The 13,139-nt window shown below is 34.6% G+C and overlaps 1 protein-coding gene across 1 annotated transcript in view; it reads left to right on the top strand.

Moving 5' to 3' along the window:
- The window catches only part of LOC124366471 (dual oxidase), a 264,644-nt gene that overhangs the window by 187,538 nt on the left and 63,967 nt on the right, over window positions 1-13,139 (top strand). The window lies entirely within an intron of this gene.

Below are 13,139 nucleotides of genomic sequence, written 5' to 3'. Positions count from 1 at the left end.
ATTATAAAATAATTATTATGAATCGTAGAAGCTAGCTTCTAGCTTTTTGCAGTTCTTGTTATTGAAATACTATCAACATGACTTGTATCAATTGCCGCTGTGTTTATGAATGTATTGAAAATAATTGTATGTCAAGTTACAGACATTATTTAACGTTCAATCTTACTAACGCTAATTTGCAATAAAATATGATAATCCACTAAATTGCATTTGAACACATTTGAGCAATAGCCAAAGAGCCTGTTTGCCAATAATCGAATGGAAGTTCTGAAATAGCGTATTTCGGTTATTGAGTGAAACGACACATAGCTATGGAAGTCGAATTTAGTATCGATATTTCACGTGGACTGTCCACTTTTATATATTTTTTAGTGTGTGCACTATATACTATTCACAAAGAAAGGAAAATAAAAGTAACAAAATCACAACGTATTGATCATTATAACGGGAACATACAGCCACCAATGAACAACTTTGCATCTGCTGCGCATGCGTAACAGATGTTCTATACTTGAGCACTATAGCCACCAATGAACAACTTTGCATCTGCTGCGCATGCGATCAGATGTTGTATACTTGTGCACATCTTCTATTTTTACACTCGCCTCGCATCAGAAAGTTTAGATCAGTTCATTCTGTTGTGAACTCCTATAGTAGTAGAACTAAACAGCTACTATTAAAATACTTTGAATAACATAATTGATGTGATTTATTCACGAAACATGTAATGACAACGTTATTTGTTACAGTAACATATTCATTTCGTGTTTCGAAATCAAAGTTTATAGATTATCAACCGACATGTGCGAGTATTTTATGTGTTAAAACTGGAATATTACATATCATTTCTTGTTGCGACAAAATATATTGCGGTAGTAAACTTAACAGCGTTCCTTCAAGTTTCTTGCGTACGCTTCCGTTGGTATTGGTCTCTTCAGATCGGTTTATTTGAACCAATCATGCATGCATATATTCATCAGATGTTTTAGTACCTTGTCCTAGTGCTGGCGTACAATGGTGCATCGCTTCTTACCTGTACAGGAACTGTTGTTCTTTATCAGTTTGACCTTTGATATTATTTCACGATTAGATTTTCTAGAATCGCAGGAAAAAATAACAAAAGATATTTCGCTCCCAAAAATTATCGTCTTCAAAATCTTTAATAGTACAGATTGTCTATTGATCAACACAATTACGAAACATAAGACCGAGAAAACAAAAACTGATTGTTAATAACAAGTTTTGAAAGAATGGTATTATAAATCCAGTATTTTCAACTTATTGTATTGTAGAAATTATTATTGAAACACAATTACACTTAATTTTATATGAAACAATAATATCAGTTTTTTATGCAGAAAAAAGGTGCTCTTATCTCTTCCAGCATACATTATCGGTGTTTCTGGTAGACCAAAGATGCTTTAGCACACAGAAGCCGCAAAATTCAGGGAAATTGGTTGTGTATACCATGAGGGTTCATTTAGGCCGATAAGATAAACATATTCCCTGACTCTATCCTAGAACAGAAATGATTTATGAATGTCATTAGAAATTTCGAAACGGGACACATTCATCATGTTTTGATTCCTGAGTTATGGTATGATTTTTTATTTTAATCTAGTTTGTAATCATGTGTTAGGTTAGTTATTTACCCGAAGAAGAGATCATTTTGCAGATCTCTAAACGTAGTATTACTGACTTTTTTGTATCACTGAACGATGGCAAATGTACGGAAAAGATCCTGTTTCCTTCATTACATGTTCATTCTCGTTGTCTTGTTATCAAAATTCTAAAACCATGAAATGTATAAGGAAGGTTTGGAAGCTGTTTGATATTTCTGATTAAATAACTCTAGACTTATCGGTGTCTTAAAAAATATATTTTCTTTACACAGGTCGGTTTAAACAATGCAGTAATTTTCAGGTCGATGAAGTAATCCTTTTATTGGCTAATTTTAAACTGTAACGTAACTAAGGTTATAGCTAGTTTAGCTTTCAATTTAGCTAGCATAGTAGCATTACTCCTCAGAATATAGCGGCTCATGAATCGTTTTTATGACGTGGTTAATTGCTCGTTGAATAACACTAATTTGTTCATCGTTTTATCGATTTTATCTATCCTTGATTAAAGAAGGGATCTTATTGCTTAGGTGTAAAATGAACGAGTGCAAAATTGATTATTAATCATTTTCTACATTCGCTATTTGCTTATTGATTTTGTCCTAAGTAGCATGCAATTTTATAAGGTTTAAACTTGATACAGAATTTACATGCTTGATAATTTGGAAATACAGTATAAACGGAGTTGAGATGGTGGGATTCTTCACAATACATTGCAAAACACCCATTGATATTTTATCGCTGGTAGCTGACTTTGGTTTTACGGTTCAGGGAAGGTCCTTAACTCTGCTTGGGGTTTTATGGTTTTTTGCACTCCTGATTTTGAAATAGGGTTGCGATTCGGAAATGTGTCCTTGAATAAGTTTCTCACGTCTTCATAAGATCTAATCCTATCTCCATAACTACTCCATCTCCATGCTTGTTTTCTGCGTTCCTCGAGTTGCCTTACTCAGAACTGTGATGCAATTGTTGCCAATGTGGCGGTACCTATGACATCCCATTTGGAGATGCTAACCACCATTTGGAGATCTTACCCAGTAAGATGGGATATGGAGATTTGTATTTTCCAAATTCACCAAAACTACTTCAGGAATATATAAGAGTGTATCGTAATCCAAGTAAAAATGCCCACGATGTTATTTTATTTGAAGTCATTTAACTTCCAGGCATAATTTTAAGGATTGCGGTTGTCCACATGTCCACAATTTACCTTAAACAACCTGTACAGATCTTGCCGTCTGAAGATGTCCAATGGCGACTTTGTTGCAGATTCATTACTTCAAGACTGTAATAGTAAGATTGGGTGGGATTCAGAAATTATTATTTCTTTCAATAATCATTACCTCCCTTAGGTATGCTTAGAGACTTGCCATTCAAGGAAGGATGCCTAATTATAATCTTGATTCTATCCACGTCGTGTTGGTCCTGGTAAAGAGAATTGTGTGGTTTGAATATCACTTCTTTTACGAGATTCGAAATTCTTTTGAAGATCACAAAGAAATAAATTATAGATTAATATTTCACTGCCAGTAGCTAGAAAATTACTCATAACACTTACATGTTACCACTTTGAGTGCAAAAGATGAAATAGGCATAATCACAGTAAATGGCTCACAGTATTCAGGTTCTATAGCTGAAAACTCGAAATACAGATTATTTTAGCTAATTTTCACTGAAACAAATTAGTAATGTTAATAACAAACAACAATACAAAAAACAACAACAAATAAACACAAAAACTAAAAAAACATAAAAACAAACATCAACAACAAAAAACAATAAAACAACAAAATCATCTTATTGCCATCACGATTTTTTTTGTAAAACTGATAATATTTTCGTTTTAAATTACTAGAGTGATGTAAGTTATTAAACTAGTTGTTTTATTAGATGTTTAATTTACCTTATATTAATTACCTAGTACATATATAATTAACGTATTGTTTAAAGGTCATATTTGGGAATAATTGAAGGTTTTGTACTTTGTTTGTGCTATATCATGTCCTGTAGCTGTCACGTAAAATTGAAAAATAAATAAATAAATATCTGAAATACAACCCGGTACGTACATATATGCATTGTTAAGGATCAATGAAGGACATGTCCCCGATTAGTAACTTGCCGCTTGGTTACAGGTCCGCGTTCCGTATTTTATAGCCAATTAATAGTTGCAATCTCCCTTTACGAGGTCGGATATGCAGTACAGCAATTATATTTCAATTTAAATTCCTCGCCCCGCCCCAATAACGCCCCATATAATGCAATGGCTTGAGTGGACGAACCGACTCTAGTTTATTGCCCTGTAGGCCAATTTCCTGTGAGAGTTGTCTCTGCTGCAAGCTTTTACAGTCCGAGTTACGATCTCGCTAAGTACTTCCGATTACAAGAAGCCTTCAAGTATCAAGAATCCTGATTCCTATTTGGGGGGAGGGGGTATGTCATATTTCTCTGTTTTTATTTGGTTTATCGGTTATCTTGATTTTTACGCAGGAATTTTTATATGTACTTGTGAAATTTTATATTATTTAAATATATGATCATTTGTATGGCAATAGCGCCCGCACCAATGAACTTCGCCACGATCAGAACCCTCCGATTTCTCTGGACTCAGAATTACTGCGCATATTTTACAGTTTTGTTGCGAGACAGGAAACGCACACCACTCTTCTTTTTCGGGCAATTATCATGAAATGAATTTTTAAACCATTCATAGGTTCATAGGTATGATGCGAATTTGAACAAATTACGAAATAATTTATATAAATAACTTATATAAATAAATAATTTAATTTTATTTAATTAATTAATTAATTAAATAAAATTATAAAATAATTAATTAATAAATATTATATAATATAAATATTAAATAATAAATATTAATAAATTAATTAATTAATTAATAAAAAAATAATTAATTAATTTAAAATAATTTAATTTAATTTATATAAATAAATAACAAATGAATTATACGAAATACTCGCTCTGGCCCACAAGTTTTGTGAGTTTATCAGCACAAAGATTAAATATTTCTCCAACTTAATGAATCTCACTACTTAACCCCTTCCATTACAGTTTGTCAACTATGGTTCGGTCAAATACTGGTTACTATGGTAATTTAATAACTTTTTCCTTAAAATTCTCAAATTGCACCATCAAAAATAGTAGGCCTACACTTACATCAAATTTTAAAAGATGTATTTCAAAGCGTCAAAAGCTATTCCGTTTTTGTTGATATAACAACTGGCAGGAATTAGTTATTTTCTTTGCTTAGCTAAACGTACGATTAAACAAGCTAACCGATAATTTTTTTTTTTTCTGTGCAGCTGTGGTTAACTTTCAAACTCGAGTATCCACAAATGTCTGATCCGAGAATAGGAACCCTGGATGATGTATGCCATTGAAGAAGTCGGGATAGAAAAAGTTCAAAATGTTTACTCTGCCACACAAAGCTAAACAAACTAATACGTTCCAGATAGTTGAATTGTCTTATTGTCTCAGATAATAGACCCGAGGCCACAGGGCCTAATCCTGGTTTGTGGATGTTATTTTCACACTCATGCTTTAATATTGAAATATTTCCATTAAAAAAGCAGTATGATCTGAATTTACATAAAGTCCATGAACCTATTACAAAACCATGTAATCTGAGTTTTAATAAATGTCTATGTTAAGATTTGCACTATATGTCCAAAAGAGATAATTTAATTTCCTTATTTCAATTCTTTCTTCGGCAAGAGGTGAATCTAGAATGTAATTAAGATCCTGCCTGCCCTCATTAATTCATGTGAAGGTCTATATTGCTGCTGCTCCAAGCTTGGATATCCTGGTGATCCTAGATAACTTGAAAAATTGGTGATCCTACCCATTTGTACTCTCTCCTATTTAAACTCTTCCCTTTGGAACTGACTTCTTGTAGATTCAGACTCAAATAGTTTAAAGTTAATTAAACTTTATTTTAATGAATGGCATGTACCGCCTTAAGGTTCAACCATAGTTTGTTCCCAGAATATAATCTCGATCAGTTTTCCCTAGCCTAATAATTTTCTACAATTCTCCAGATCTCTAATCTGGACAACACGTTTGATCTCGGCCGGCGTCTCCTGTCAAAATAAGTCTAAGGTTCGTGTTAATATGTTCACTACTTCAAGTTTCAAGGATTTGGTCAAGTTTCAGTTGTTGATTCAAAGAAAATAGGGTCTTTGTGACTTTCCCTCCACAAAGTAGCTCATCGGATGATATCTCACATTCTAAAGTGGAGGAATGATATGCTAGGGGTCCCAGTAGGGATAGACTGCACATCTCCTCCACCCCATGTTGGATGCTAGCATTTTGGATTAAAGAACATTTGAGATAGATTTTACTATATCGAATCCGAATTCCTTTGTGAGTGTTTTCAATTTCCGCGAAACTGGAACTTCCGTTAGCGAATCTTCTCTTATAATGGACATTCCTTATCATGAAAATATTATTTACTTTCATATTTACATGAAATATGGTCATATTTTACAAAAGAACTATTTCTAAGAATTTTCAAAAGTGGTCCTACATACAGATCTAAATTTCTCATAAGTTAATAAACCTGAATCTGCATTTTCTTGTAAGATTGAGTGAACCTTATGGGAATTCTCGAGACTATTCATCATAGAACTAGGCAAACCGGATGGTATTCAACTACTTTCTCCACATCTCAATCAATCCCTACTACCAAACCATTTACTTTACAACCCAGATACTTCTCAAACCTGAATTCTAAATGTTCTGAATGGTTTTACTCTTATAATATCGCCTCACTTCTTTATGATAACTCCTTCTACACCTAAAATTTATCCAAGTAATGAAAAACTAGTCTATTTTACAAAGAAATAATATTTTTTTTAGGGAGGACCAATCTCCCGTCAGAATAGCTTGTCTGGCGATTTTACTACTGATCTTAGACAGCTTCCTGTCAATAACTGGTAGTGTTAAGATCATAGAGTTCACATAGTAGATATAGTCCCTCTTTTAGAACATCCTACTGTAGATCTGTCGTGGGGTCTAGACAGTACAGCATGGGTTTAGAAAAATGTTCACTACCATTTATTGAATGACGTAATAAAAACTCATCAACCTCCTTCTAAAGTTCTGAATAAGAGGATTTTTTTCCAAAAATTGTACAAAATTTATTGCACCCACATTTTATTGCATACACACTGATGGAAACAGTGATAATACCTTGTGCTTGCGAATCGTGGTAAAGCAACTTCTCGCATACTGAAAATCAAAGAGTAGTGTTTTGTGTACTTTATTTAAGAAGCACGATTTAAACCTGTATTTATATATTTTTTTATTAATCTTTAGATTTCTGATGTTGGAGTGTTTGTGGTATTTGGAGTCTGGTTGGAGTAAGAGTAGGATTGGTCAGAGAATTCAGAATCACTTCTCTTCAACATTGTTTCGTAAGCTATGGAATGTTGGACACTCTCTGGTTTAGGCACTGCGGTCGTCCTGACGTAACGAGTGATACCAGACAGTGTTATTTACCAAACTTATTATTGGTTTCTCCAAACTCGGGTATAACGTAATTTTCACCTTTCATTTGTATATTCTGGTATGAATGTTGATCCAAACGCGACACTCTCTGGTTTAGGCACTGCGGTCGTCCTGACGTAACGAGTGATACCAGATAGTGTTATTTACCAAACTTATTATTGGTTTCTCCAAACTCGGGTATAACGTAATTTTCACCTTTCATTTGTATATTCTGGTATGAATGTTGATCCAAACGCGACACTCTCTGGTTTAGGCACTGCGGTCGTCCTGACGTAACGAGTGATACCAGATAGTGTTATTTACCAAACTTATTATTGGTTTCTCCAAACTCGGGTATAACGTAATGTTCACCTTTCATTTGTATATTCTGGTATGAATGTTGATCCAAACGCGACACTCTCTGGTTTAGGCACTGCGGTCGTCCTGACGTAACGAGTGATACCAGATAGTGTTATTTACCAAACTTATTATTGGTTTCTCCAAACTCGGGTATAACGTAATGTTTACCTTTCATTTGTATATTCTGGTATGAATGTTGATCCAAACGCGACACTCTCTGGTTTAGGCACTGCGGTCGTCCTGACGTAACGAGTGATACCAGATAGTGTTATTTACCAAACTTATTATTGGTTTCTCCAAACTCGGGTATAACGTAATGTTCACCTTTCATTCGTACAGGGTGGAGCGCGGTAATTAGCTTTTTTGCACTGCAGGCTGTGGCGGCACTGTTGGTCGAAGAGAGGGGCGAGTGGGCATGGCTTCTAGTGGCTGACGGGAGATTTGTATTCCTCCGCGTTCCAGTTGCCATCATGCAGTGGACACGATAGGAGAGGTCGTTTTGTGTTGAAGCGTATTTTTCAAATGCCCACTCGATCATTGCAGTGCAGCGTGCTTTTTGTTTACGATTCGCTGTTCCCCCACGAGGACGTGTTCCTGGTCGGCAATCAATTTTAAATTGGGTAACTGCATTCAGAACAGCAGGGAATGAGTCATGTGTACGAAGGGGGCCTCAGAGAAGGATTACAACGCCGGAAAACATCGATAGAGTTAGAGCAGCAGTATTGAAATCTCCAAAACGTTCTGCTCGGAAGCAATCACTTGCTCTTGGCATTTCAAGACGTTCTCTCCTCCGATTCTTCATGATGAACTGAAATTTCACCCGTATAAAATGTGCGTGGTCCATCAATTGTCAGCACGGGACTATTTGACACGGCGTACTTCTTGTGAAGACATGCTTGCAACTATACCGCGTGACGCAGTTGTGTTCTTTTCTGATGAGGCACATTTTCACCTCAGTGGGTGTGTCAACAAGCAAAACATGCGCTACTGGAGTGAAACAAACCCCAGAGAAGTCCACCAGAGACCTCTGCATTCGGACCGCGTCACTGTGTGGTGCGCCATATCACGAGTAGGCATCATTGGCCCTTACTTTTTTCAGGATAACCGTCGTGACATAACTGTGAACTCCGAACGCTACTTGACTATGATACAGAATTTTTTTCAGCCGGCTCTTGAGGCAATGCAATTAGAGGATACATGGTTCCAACAGGATGGTGCCACTGCACACACAGCGAGGGTTACATGAATTGTTTGAGGCAAATGTTTCCTGGACGGCTTATCTTTTTGAGGCGTGATGTGAACTGGCCGGGACGCTCACCAGTTTTTTAGCCCCATACGATTTTTTTCCTTTGGGGTTACCTGAAGTCGAAGGTGTATATCAACCGTCCCAACACCTTGGAAGACCTAAGGAACAATATTGAGGCTGAAATTGGCAGAATACCAGTCGATATGCTTGTTAGAGTTAATGAAAACTTCATAAAACGTATGCAGCAATGTGTGGATGCCGAAGGTCGACATTTGCCAGATAAATTATTTAAAACCATGTAATTTAAAAATTCCCTTACTGTTCAATATAATTAAAATAAAAAATAATTTTTTTCTAAGGTTCATAATTTTTTTATTTCATTTCCAAATCAGCAAATTACCGCGCTCCACTCTGTATATTCTGGTATGAAACAGAAACTGGGCTGAAATCATCGACATCTTAGACATTGCAACCAAATAAATCTCCACGGGTCAGTAATCCATTGAATTGTTGTATAAGTAATAAAGGTAACATAAGCCTTACGTCTTTTCATTCCGGTCTTAGTCTTTCATATCCCATTTATATATAGTTAAGATATATGCATACTACATATGACACAAAATCCCCCCGTATTTCAAGTGTGTTCTGTTACAACACCTAGCTCCTGGAGCACCAGAACTTACGCGACATAGAGATTGGATAATATGGAATTCCATTGAATAGCTCACCTAGGTTGTTAGCCAAAACAGTTTATTCTTGTTATAATTCGTTTAGTTTGTTTAGTGACGTCAGAAAATCTTTTGATTAATTCCTTTAAATATTGTCATTTCTACGAAGCGTCTTAACTCAGTGAGTTACAATCATTAATTTGTATTGGCATAACAATGTTTAAATGTGAGACCTGGTTTAATATGAGTGCGGGCACGGATACTCCAGCTACAAATATAAAGTAATCATATATATATATATATATATATATATATATATATATATATATATATATATATATATATATATATATACATTAAATTGTATAAATGGCAATAGCCTTATTTAATTTCAATAAACATTAAATCGCAAAAAGTACTTGCTCCCGGCGGAGCAAGTACTTTTTGCGATTCAATGTTTATTGAAATTATATATATATATATATAATAATTTATATCATTATAAGTTAATAATTTATAAATTTATATAATAATTTATACAGTGTTTTTTCAGTAGTAACACTGTATACTACTGATGTCAGAAATGTAGCCAAGAATTTACGGTTTAACTGATCCTCTTGGAGCCTTCGCCATGTACCTTCCGGTCCGAGGAATCTCCCGGTGTGTTGGGAATCTGAAATCTTGATTTCTTAAAACATTCAGTCTCTGAGATATTTAGATCCATGAGAGCTGCCATTTTTAACTTTTAATCTCAAAACGTTCCTGACATTTTAAAGATACCACCTCTTGATGTTCCACTGCAAGACTTTCGGTATCTCAGGCTCAGAGATATTTCTGCCATTGGTTCCTGACATCTAGAAGCTCCTAGAATCCAAATAAATTCATCATATAGAAGTCCCCAGTTTATGGCAGGTTGGGCCCTCAACCTCTGGAGTTAAAATATCACATACTTAGCCAAGGAGTACCTGGCTTGTGGAAGGTCATAGTCCCTGAAAACTCCTGTCTCATTTCAGTTTCCGACATCTAGAAGTTCCCAAAAAATCAGTCGATAGAAGTTTCCAGATTCTGGAATTGTTTAGGCTTTGAGAACTTTGAAAATTTCATTATTACCTTCTCATTTATTTTAAAAAGATTATACGCCTAACTTTTAAAATAACCAATAGATTAAAGGCAATTATTTTACAATTTCGTATCGGGATTGAACAAATAGAACTCTAAAAACCCGATTTCGACATAGTCTCTCGAAACTTTGAACGAGAAGGTAACGAGGTACGAGGTTATGTAGATGTTATTTGTGTCATTTTGGAATCATGTGTTGGGCGGTATACATCATAAAAAGATCTATTTTAATTTTATTATGTGTTGTGTTCTTTATAAATTCAAAAATACAACACACATATTATTATATTAAAAAATAACCTTGAAATATTTTAACGCTACACAGACATGAAAGTTAAAATGTTATTTCAAAGATGTGAAATCATTAATCATATAGCTTTGATACAATTAAATTAAAGGAAGAGTAGTGTTGATTCTCTTTTTTATATGATTAGCTCTATCGCACCACCCTAGTTGGCGTAGTTTCTACCACAAATTCTCAAGCATTAATGCGCTCGGAGCTAAATGTGTTTCTCAATAGAGCCTCGCCTTGTGCTCTAGAAAGACGAGATGTCTGTTTGATACTGCCAACATGACGGGACATGGGTGATATCATGTATCACTGACTATTGATAACAGTTTGACGATTAATTAATAGTGATTCGTCGCCAAAACTGTCTTTTAGTTATGTCTCATTTATTTGCGTTACAACTGTACTGACGGGTAAAATAAGAAAGCAGAATCTACGCTTTATTTAAAAAATAGTAACAAAGTAATAGTAAGTTTTAGCATCTCTAATAACTGCCTCGTAAGATTTGTTTAAAAACATTGCAAACATTATTTTTGACATCAGGTCTAATACAGAACTTATTTTATTTTTAACACCACTACCAACATTGCTTGATTCTATTCTCGTGTATATTCATGTCCCTAAAACCACACCAAGCTCCCAAAAATTATGTGGGACAATCCCTTTCAAAAGTTTGAACAGGATGAGCTACAGTTGGCATCGAACTTGCATTAAGATCTTCATCTGTGCATAAAAACTGTCACGAGTTTTTTCCATAAGAACAATGTTAATCCTAATTTAGTTCTGTACTCTTATTTTTGTATCCTAGCGTAAGGGTGATTCCTCATTTCAAATTTATAATTAAATTAATATATACTACGTTACAAGGCAACTCAATGTCAATAAATAATTTAAAGCTACCTAAAGACTAAGTTTTTCAAACACTTAAGGAACTAAATGAAATATGGATCCCATAAACGACTTTTAGACGGTAATTAATAAGTAACCCTAAGGCTGTTTAGGTTTTTAATAAATTTTACAATTGTTTAAATATTTAAACAATAATGTAGAGCAAATTTTGAGGTTTTTGTTCTAAAAATATCGAATATAACTAAAAAGTGATTTGGTGCGTTTTCGTATCTCTCATATTGCTACGATAAAAGTAAGGCCCTAAACTGCATGGCTTTACACAACACTGCGACACATTGTTCTTAAATATCGCTCTTATGGAGAAAAACTAAAGGTTATTTTACTGCAGTGAGCTATTATTTTTACTAATACATCCTAATGTACAGTAGTAAATCACTGGACCTCAGCAACCTTATACATGCCAAGCGAACAAATTACATGCAACATGTAGTTTATCAGGTACACACAAGTTCCACAACAATTACAGACCCATAATTATCTTGCTTCCATTTTGAGTTTTATAGCACAATAAAGTTAGGCTTGTAATTAGATTCCAGTAGCTGCGATATCATCGGACACGTAGGATAACTGACAGAGTGCAGTGTACACAACACTGCTTATAAGGTGCGTTCTAATTGGTCGTCAAATAGAACTTGTGTACCTGCTAATGGAGGAACATTTCGTGATGGTGGCTTAATATAATAGTTGTGTTACACGGAGTCCATTCTGTCCCTATCTACTATTTGTATCACAGCCATTTCTATATTTATTTCCAATGTACATCATCCAATTTACAACGTGTACATAATATGGCAGACTTAAAAGATAGACAAAATACAAAAATAGACACTGTATAAACACAATGATAAATAATCAAGGTATAACACTACAATAAGAATAAAGATGGCTTATATAGATACATAACAACAAACTAACAGCGTAGGGAATAAATAATAAAACTATATAACAGTTAACAACACAAGAAACAATACATTAAACAATAACAGAAAAAACAGTATAGTCATAGTTTGTTTCAGTCATAAATAAGTATCAAAGTTAAAGTTAACCTTTACGATCGCGTACGTGATCTGATCTCGAACTTGAGTACTATTTTAAGGGATTTTATCTTTTTTCGCCGTTCTGATGTCCATGGGCATTTTCAATCGGTACTTTCCCGCCTTCACCTCATCAGCCACGCTGTCCAACTGTTAACTGTAACTTTTTCTATAGATAATACCTCCGTATGTATTTACTTCACGTAAGGAGACAAAGTGGTCCCCGTGTAATACCAAAGTACTCTATTTCTTTTTGAACATGTTTCGATTTCGATTAAAGATTTTTAAATACTGATATCGATATTAACAGTTGCCTCTGACTCTCAATATAACTAAAAAGACTTTTTTCCTAGGGAAATACTAACATTGGGCTGAAATACTATTCTG

The sequence above is a fragment of the Homalodisca vitripennis genome, chromosome 7 (assembly GCF_021130785.1).
Source record: "Homalodisca vitripennis isolate AUS2020 chromosome 7, UT_GWSS_2.1, whole genome shotgun sequence".
NCBI lineage: Eukaryota > Metazoa > Arthropoda > Insecta > Hemiptera > Cicadellidae > Homalodisca > Homalodisca vitripennis.
This window is presented reverse-complemented; position numbering and strand designations above follow the sequence as displayed.